This window comes from Camelus ferus, chromosome 17 (genome assembly GCF_009834535.1).
Source record: "Camelus ferus isolate YT-003-E chromosome 17, BCGSAC_Cfer_1.0, whole genome shotgun sequence".
Classification (NCBI taxonomy): domain Eukaryota; kingdom Metazoa; phylum Chordata; class Mammalia; order Artiodactyla; family Camelidae; genus Camelus; species Camelus ferus.
In genome coordinates this window covers 25,833,954-25,843,668 of record NC_045712.1, presented here as the reverse complement: position 1 = coordinate 25,843,668, position 9,715 = coordinate 25,833,954, and the positions used below count along the sequence as shown (strand labels likewise).

Below are 9,715 nucleotides of genomic sequence, written 5' to 3'. Positions count from 1 at the left end.
TTTGTAATCAAATTTGTCAGTGTTTTTTTCTTCCAGACTTTGAGTCAAAGTTTTCCCCACTTTCAGGCTATGAAGGAATTTACCAGTTCCCCTCCCACTGCCAGTGCTTTATGGTTTCATTTCTATTTTATCTCTGATCCATTTGGCATATTTTGTAATATACAGTAAAAGGACTAGGTACAATTTTTTTCATATAGCTATTCAGTTATCCCAATTATACTTTCTAAATGTTTATCTCTCCCCAAGATATTTGAGATGCTCCTTTTATCATATACATACTACATTTCCATTTTCAATTAGGTCTATTGCTATATTCTATTCTACTGGTTTGTCTATCTAATCATCTGCCAATATAAAACTGTAAAATTATAGAATTTTATAATATGTTTTAATACCTGTAGGGCTAGCTGCCCTCTCTTTTTTTCTTCTCTTTCCTCTTTTTCTATTTCAGGATTGCCCTGGCTAGTCTTGTTTGTTTTTCCAAATAAACTTCATAATCAGTTTTCCTTTTTTTTTTTTTTTAACATTTTTTATTGAGTTATAGTCATTTTACAATGTTGTGTCAAATTGCAGTGTAGAGCACAATTTTTCAGTTATACATGAACATACTCATTGTCACATTTTTTTCGCTGTGAGCTACCACAAGATCTTGTATATATTTCCCTGTGCTATACAGTATAATCTTGTTTATCTATTCTGCATATGCCTGTCAGTATCTACAAATTTTGAACTCCCAGTCCCTTGCCAACCCCCTCCCCTTTGGCAACCACAAGTTTGTATTCTATGTCTATGAGTCTGTTTCTGTTTTGTGTTTATGTTGTTTTTTTTTATATTCCACACATGAGCGATCTCATATGGTATTTTTCTTTCTCTTTCTGGCTGACTTCACTTAGAATGACATTCTCCAGGAACATCCATGTTGCTACAAATGGCGTTATGTTGTTGGTTTTTATGGCTGAATAGTATTCCATTGTATAAATATACCACATCTTCTTTATCCAGTCATCTGTTGATGGACATTTAGGCTGTTTCCATGTCTTGGCTATTGTAAACAGTGCTGCTATGAACATTGGGGTGCAGGTGTCTTTTTGAAGTAGGGTTCCTTCTGGATATATGCCCAGGTGCGGGATTACTGGGTCATGTGGTAAGTCTATTCCTAGTCTTTTGAGGAGTCTCCTTACTGTTTTCCACAGTGGCTGTACCAAACTGCATTCCCACCAGCAGTGTAGGAGGGTTCCCTTTTTACACAGCCTCTCCAGCATTTGTCATTTGTGGACTTTTGAATGACGGCCATTCTGACTGGTGTGAGGTGACACCTCATTGTAGTTTTCATTTGCATTTCTCTGCTAATTAGTGATATTGAACATTTTTTCATGTGCCTATTGATCATTTGTATTTCTTCCTTGGAGAATTGCTTGTTTAGGTCTTCTGCCCATGTTTGGATTGGGTTGTTTGTTTTTTTCTTATTAAGTCATATAAGCTGCTTATATATTCTGGAGAACAAGCCTTTGTCGGTTTCATTTGCAAAAATTTTCTCCCATTCCGTAGGCTGTCGTTTTGTTTTACTTATGGTTTCCTTTGCTGTGCAGAAGCTTGTAAGTTTAATTAGGTCCCATTTGTTTATTCTTGCTTTTATTTCTATTGCTTGGGTAGACTGTCCTAGGAGAACATTTTTGAGATGTATGTCAGATAATGTTTTGCCTATATTTTCTTCTAGGAGGTTTATTGTATCTTGTCTTATGCATAATCAGTTTTCTGCCTGCAAAAATAAACCTAATAGTATTTTTATTGGGATCATTTCAAAGATATAAATTAACCTAGAGATATTTAACGTCTTTGTGATGTGTGATGTTGAATCATTCTATCATAGAACATGATATGTCTTTCTCATTATTCAAGAATGGTTTATAGTTTTCCTCATATAGCTTTTGAACATTTCTTAAGTTTTTGTCTAGATTGTTTTTTAGCTTTATTGAGGTATAACTGACAAAAAAGATACTTAAAGTGTACATCTAGATGATCTGATATTCATTGTGAAAGGATTCCTCTCTAGTTATCATATCCATCACCTCACTTTATTTATCTGTTGATTGATTGATACCATTTAAGTTCACTCTCTTAGCAAATTGCAATTATACAATACAGTATTATCAACTATACTCACCATGTTGTACATTAGATCCTCAGACCTTATCTTATAGCTGAAAGTTTGTACATTTTTACCAACCTCTCTCTATTTCCCCTACCCTCCACCCTCTACTCTCCCTTTCTGAGTTTGACCTTTTTTTTAAAGATTCCTTATGTAAGTGATACCTTGTTGTATTTGTCTTTCTGTCTGGCCTATTTCACTTAGCATATGCCCTCAAGGTCCATCCACATCAAAAATGACAGGATTTCCTTCTTTCTGATGGTTGAAATATATGTATATATGAATAATCTCATCTTTATCCATTCATCATTGAGAGACATTTACATTGTTTCAGTTTCTTGGCTGTTGCACAGTTATCTCTTTGATACCCTGCTTTCATTTCCTTTGGATATATACCCAGAGGTGGGATTGCTGTATCATGGGAGTTTCATTTTTAATTGTTTAATTGTCTACAGTTTTTCATACTGGTTGTTCCAATTTACATTACCATCAACAATGCACAAGGATTTCCTTTTCTCCCATCCCTGGTAATACTTATCTCTTGTCATTTTGATAATAGCCATCCTGAAAAGTGTGAGATGATATCTTAGCGGTTTTTAAAAATTGGGGTAACATTGATTTATAAGTTTCATGTGTACAGCATTATATTTTGACTTCTGTATATACTACAGTGTGCTCACCACCAAAAGTTTAGTTTCCACCACCCACCGTACAGTTGACCCCCTCAGTGTGATTTTGATTTGCATTTCCCTGATGATTAGTGATGTTGAGCACTTTTTCATGTACTGTTGGCCATTTTTGTGTCTCCTTTGGAAAAATGTCTCTTCAGTTCCTCTGCCCATTTTTAAATCAGGTTATTTGTTTGCTATTGAGTTGTATGAGTTCTTGATATATTCTGGATATTAACCCCTTATTTTAACATATGCTTTGCAAATATTTTTTCCCATTTAGTAGGTTGCCTTTTCACTTTGTTGATGGTTTCCTTTGCTGTGCAAAAACTTTTCTATTTGATGTAGACCCACTTGTTTATTTTTGCTTTTGTTGCCTTTTCTTTTGGTATCAAGTCCAAAAAAATCATTGCTAAGACTCATGTCAAGGAGCTTACCCCCTATGTTTTCTTCCAGGAATTTAACTGTTTCAGGTCTTAAATTTAAGTTTTTAACCCATTTTCAATTGATTTTTTAATATGATGTAAGATGTAAGGGGTCCAGTTTCATTCTTTTGTATGAGAATGGAATGTCCAGTTTTCCCAGCATCATTTATTGAAGAGACTACCTTTTCGCATTGTATATTCTTGGCTCCTTTATGATAAATTTTGTGATCATATTTTGGGCTCTCTTTTCTTTCTCACTCTCTCTCTCTTTTTTTTTTTTTTTACATCTATTTTATTTTATTTTTATTTTTGGGGGGGGGTAATTGGGTTTATTCATTTTTTTAGTGGAGGTCCTGGGGAATGAACCCAGGACCTCAGCCATGCTAAGCATGCACTCTACCACTGAGCTATGCCCTTGCCCCCTTTTTTATTATTTTATTTTTTATGTTTTCCCTTTTTAAAAAAAAAAGTTTATTATGGCATAATTCTTATACAGTAAATTACACATATTTGGGCTCTCTTTTCTATTCCATTCATCTATGTGTCTGTTTTTTATGCCAAGGCCATACTGTTTTGATTACTATAGCTTTGTAATATGGTTTGAAACCAGGAAGTGTGATGACTCCAGATTTGTTGTTCTTTCTCAAGATTCCTATTTGGAGTCTTTTGTGGTTCCATACAAATTTTAGCATAGTTTTTTCTGTTTCTGTGAAAAATGCTGTTGGAATTTTGATAGAGATTGCATTGAACTTGTAAGTTGTTTGGGGTAGTATGATTTTAACAATATTAATTCTTCGAATCCATGAGCATGGAACATCTTTCAATTTATTTGTGTCTTCAGTTTGTTTCATCAATGTCTTATAGTTTTCAGTGTATAGATCTTTCACTTCCTTGGTTAAATTTATTCCTAGGTATTCTTTTTGAGGGAATTGTAAATGAGATTGTTTTATTTCTTTATTTCATTGTTAGTTTATAGAAATGCACCTGATTTTTGTTTATTGATTTTGTATTATGCAACTTTACTGAATTCACTTATTAGTTCCAACAGTTTTCTGATGGAATCTTTAGGGTTTTCTATATATAACATCATGTCATTTGCAAATAGAGTCAGTTTTTCTTCCTTTCTGATTTGGCTGTCCTTTATTTTCTTGCTATGGCTAGGACTTCCATTACTATGTTGAATAAAAATGATAAGAGTGGCCATCCTTTTCTTGTTCCTGATCATAGAAAAGAAGCTTTCAGCTTTTTACCATTACATATAACATTCACCATGGGCTTGTAATATGTGGTCTTTATTATTTTGAGGGATGCTCCCTCCATACCAAGTTTGTTGAGAGTTTTTATCATGAATGGATGTTGGTTATTGTCAAATGCATTTTCTGCATCTATAGAGACAATCATATGATTTTTATTCATTTTGTTAATGCTGTGTATCACTTTTATTGATTTGCAAATGTTGAATCATCCTTGTATCTCTGGAATAAGTTTCACTTGAACATGGTCTATGATCCTTTTAATGTACTGTTGAATTTGGTTTGCTAATTTTTTGCTGAGGCTTTTTGCCTCTATGTTCATTAAGGATATTGGCCTGATAATTTTGATATTGGCTTAATTTTCTTTTCTTACCGTGTCCTTGTCTGGTTTTGATAAGTATAATGCTGGTATTATAAAATGAGATTGGAAATGTTATCTCCTCTTCTATTTTCTGAAATAGAAATAGAATATTTGAGAAGGATTAGTATTAATTCTTCTTTAAATGTTTAGTAGAATTCACCAGTGAATGTATGGAATGAACATAAACAGGTAAAAGAGGGCAGGGAAAGCAAAGCTCATTTGTTTTTGTCCTTTATTTGATGACTGGTTATGCTGTTACCTTGTTTAATTTTGCAGCTAGAGCATGCGTCAACCATGTGTCCTCAGGGGATTGTTTCAGGCAAGTTTTAGTCCTTATAATTCAGGCTGCATATCATAGATGCTATCGATTTAATACTGGAATATTAACCGTGTATGCTGCAGTGCAATAAATAGCATAGCTTAGTTTGCTGCTGTTTAAAATTGTGACTGTTTCTAAAGAAATGTCTGTTTTTAAATCCATGTAGTCTGCAGGCACCAGCTAATCTAAATTTTTTAGCCTCTTAAATTTAAATGTTTTTCATGATTCTTTTAGTTGTTAACATGTAATATTTCTAGATCAGTTTGGGGTCAGCAATAACTTGTATCTCTCAAGAAAAGCCCACCTTTCTCTGTATTCTCATCTTGTGCACAGTTATTAATTGCTGCCCCTACAAAATAAGCAGACCTCTATGACAAAGGAACTTAGTTCCCTAGGACTCAAAGTTGGAGACCCACTGCCTGACACCCACCACTTGTCCATGTTCTGGCTGAGTGTTTGACCCATAACCACCTCCACATTCTCTACCTTTAGCCGGCTAGCTAACAAAGAACTTTGTTACTTTTCTCCTTTCCTTTTTCTCTCATTCTGCCGCTTCCCAAAGTTGTAGCCTTTGTAAATGCAAACATCATCATCTCAAGTCCACCACCAGCAGAGAGGGCATCATGGGGCTTGAGTTATCCAGTCAGGAGCAAGGAGCAGTAGATTTTTCCTATGAGCCACTGGAAAACTCCATACTTAAATAGAAACTATAAAATTAGATGATCCAAAGACCTCTTTGTTGTGGGGGTGGGGAGTGAGTGGGGTTAGATGGGTCATGATTATAACTGATGGTCAAATTCCTGGCTTATGTAGGACACCATTCCTCTGGCTGAATGCTGGGAAGATGGACACATTCAGGCTTGGGTAAACCATATGGTGAACTCAAGCATGGTGCCCAAGTAAAGGTAGAACAACTGACCAAAAATATCATTTCAATTTCTACCATGCATATATTGAATCTCTTCTGTTTAATCTAGTTAACTGTGGTTGCTGCTTTCATTTTCTTTTCTTTTTTTTTTTTTTTTTGTAAGACACTCTGTATTTATTTGATGTTCAATACACTTTCCTTTCCAGAGAGAAGACATACAGTTTGAGATATCCCATTTAATAAATCCCCTGCTTCTGGCTGTACCTCCTGAATTTCTATGCCCATTAATCAAGGTTCAGTATCATCACACATAGTGGGTAAAAATTTTCCCTGAGATCATAAAGCTGTGCCTTAGGTCACAGAATAATTTTTCCTCCAAAATTTAGGACAAAAGGAAGAATCTAGAAGAATTCTGGTGGTGGAAGAGGCAGATAACTTAGGTAGAATTCCTGAGAAAAAAAGTGTAGAGACATCATACCACTTATTAATATTTCCCTGGCTGTGAACTCTTATCCCTTCAACAGCTCCAAATATTCTAGAAGGAAATTCGTTTATTGTATATAAAGACACTTGATCTCAATGCTGTGTGCAAAGCAGGTTGGCTTCTGCTAACTGCCAGAGCTGTCTTGGTGCCTCAGTTTCCAGTAAAATGCAGGGCTAGTGAGGAATGGACAGCCTTTCCCCAGTGGCATGTGGAAAAGAGAAAAACTCAGACATGGATAATGGGAAAAAACTGTTATCACACTATGTGCTTGGTCAGGCCTGCTGTGCTTTTCACAATGGTCTGAAATCAAAACAGCTCATGATCCTCCACAAGTGGGAATGGGAAGAGAGACTTAGTGGATTATCACCTCCAGCCAGATCAAGTCAGCAAAGCATAAGGCAAATGGACACCTGCACGTGACATCCAGTCTTGGTGCACTGAGAGTCATCTCTGAAGGAAATGCAACTTCTGGCAGCCCCTTCTGGGTTGCAAGAAATCACATACAGAAACGATCATATGCTGGGATCAGTTAATCTTAGGTGGTGTTGTCAGTCCTCCACCCACCGTCCCCGCCTAGAGTGGCACAATGGAATGACCGTGTTTCCTAGTGAGCGCTTCCCTTTTTAAAAATAAACAAGCAAAGTTTTCCCTAATCTGACGCAAATTCAACAGCCAGTCCTGGGGTGGAGAGAGTGGGGGATAGTGGGAATGGAAACCAGGCGTCAGGCAGACACGCTTGGGGACAATGTGCTGGAGAGTGTGCAGGCCTCTGAGGATGGAATAGTGTCAGGCCTGCTGAGCATCAGTAGTTGTGGTATTTCTGGAGACGTCATTCCATGAACACAAGTCTCCCAATTCCATCTCTTAGGTTTTCTTGGGATAGTTCTGACAAGCTTTCACCACATCTTTTAAGAAGTTAGGAACTCCATTCTTGGCAGCCCAATTAATGATCCAGGATGGAATTTGGCTACCTGGGTTATGCGAACAACAAATGAAAACTTTGCTCCCTCTTTTACCATCACGGTGGATAGCTATCTTCTGCTTGTAATGCTTCACCTGGATCACGCCCGATTTCTCCGGAAACTGTGGCACGGAGGTGCTCTGGGCCAGGATGACATGGACGTGCTGCCCTTCAAAGTCCAGGTGTCGTTGCTGCCGCATGTAGTCATACTCTCCGTTAGAAAGAGGGCTAGGGAAATCCGCTTACCAGTAGGCCACTGCCTGTCCATTGCATTTCTTTCTTTTCATAGAGTTCTTTAACATGTTGGTCCCGCTGGTTTCTATAGTCTAAGTCCATACAGACGTCTGCCAGTACAGCCGGTGGGCAATCCTCCAGAACAACAAAGACCTTATACTGATAAAGTCCAGTCTGGTTCACTAGCTGGTAGATCCTGATGTGCAAGGACTCCAACAGCAGCTGCCAGTTGGCCCCAGCAACTGCAGGCTTCTGGAGCTCTGTGCAGGCCTGCAAGAACTGCTCCTGGGAGAAGACACCAGGCCCAGTGGCCATCCTTCCACAGCCGTGGCACCATCTGCTTTCATTTTCAATAGTCAAGGAGGACTTTGATCATCTAGTCTGAGAGCGGACACTACCCTTACCACCTTCTAGTCATCCAAGACCTCAAACCCCATTCCTTTTGTGTTAGCACACACTGTCACATACCTGGAACTATTAGGGCCTACTAAATGCTTATATTACTAATTATATGAGTATAGGGTATTTGCATTTTATGTGGATTTGCAAAAACAAATTACACATTTGTTTTCAAAGAGGGGTCTGAGATTATGGAAGAAGTCTGAGCATCTCTAAGATTGAGAAAACAATAGATAACGTTCAGCTTTTAAAAATCTCTTCTTAGCATTTAGGTCTGCACTGTTCCTCTGACTTTAAATATTGTTTATATACTACCAGGTCTTTTTTTTAAATTACACTTTATTTTTTTAGAGCAGTTTTAGCTAAATACATAGATTTCCCACATACTCCCTCCTCGGCGCACCATCTCCCCCACCATAAAGATCCTTCACAGAATGGTACATTTGTTACAATCGATGAACCTTCACTCAACATCATTATCACCCAAAGTCCGTAGTTTACATTAGGATTCACTCTTGATTTTGTGCATTCTATAGATTTTGACAAGTGTATAATGACATGTATTCACCATTATGGTAATAGTTACATTGCCCTAAAAATCCTCTGTGCTCCACCTATTCATCCCTCTCTCCCCCATAACTACTAGCAACCACTGATCTTTTTAGTATCTCCATAGTTTTGCCTTTTCCACAATGTTACATAGTTGAAATCACACAGTGTGTAACCTTTAAGATGGCTCCTTTCATTTAGTAAAATGAGTTTAAGTTTCCTCCATGCCTTTTTATAGCTTGATAGCTCATTTCTATCAATGGAGTTATTGATACTCCATCGTCTGGGTGTACCACAGTTTATTTATTCATTTGCCTGCTGAAAATGACATCTTGGTTTCTCCCAAGTTTTGGCAATTATGAATAAAGCCGCTATAAATATCCATGTTCAGGGATTTGTGTGGACATAAGTTTTCAACTCCTTTGGGTAAATACCAAAGAGTGTGATTGTTAGATCATATGATAAGAGTATATTTACTTTTGTAAGAAACTGCCACGCCACCTTCCAAAGTGGCTGTACCATTTAACATTCATCAGCAATGAATGAGAATTCCTGTTGCTCCACATCTTCACCAGCATTTTGTAACATCAGTGTGCTGAATTTTGGCCAGTCTTATAGGTATTTAGTGGTATCTTACTGTTTTAATTTGCATTTCCCTTGTGACACATAATTCTGAGCATCTTTTCATATGCTTATTTCCCACTTGTATATCTTCTTTGGTGAAGTGACTGTTCCAATCTTTGGCCCACTTCTTAATTGTTTAAAATTTTTTTTCTTTTACTGTTGAGTTTTAAGGGTTATTTGGTGTATTTTGGATATCAGTCATTTTTCAGATGTCTTTTGCAAAAATTTCCTCCCAGTCTGTGGCTTATCTTCTCATTTTCTTTACAGAGTTTTTAACAGAGCACAAGTGTAGATATCAGGGAGGGAATTTTTATACAATTCAACTGCAAAAAACAAAAAAATCCAACCTGTTTCTGGCACATAGATAATTGGAATTTTCACCAATTTGATGAGAATATAACTGCTGAAATGTCTGCATCTA

The 9,715-nt window shown here is 36.9% G+C and overlaps 1 pseudogene; it reads right to left on the bottom strand.

Moving 5' to 3' along the window:
- Positions 1-7,216: 7,216 nt before the first annotated feature.
- LOC102509539 lies at positions 7,217-8,179 on the bottom strand (annotated as a pseudogene).
- Between the last annotated feature and the right edge of the window lie 1,536 nt (positions 8,180-9,715).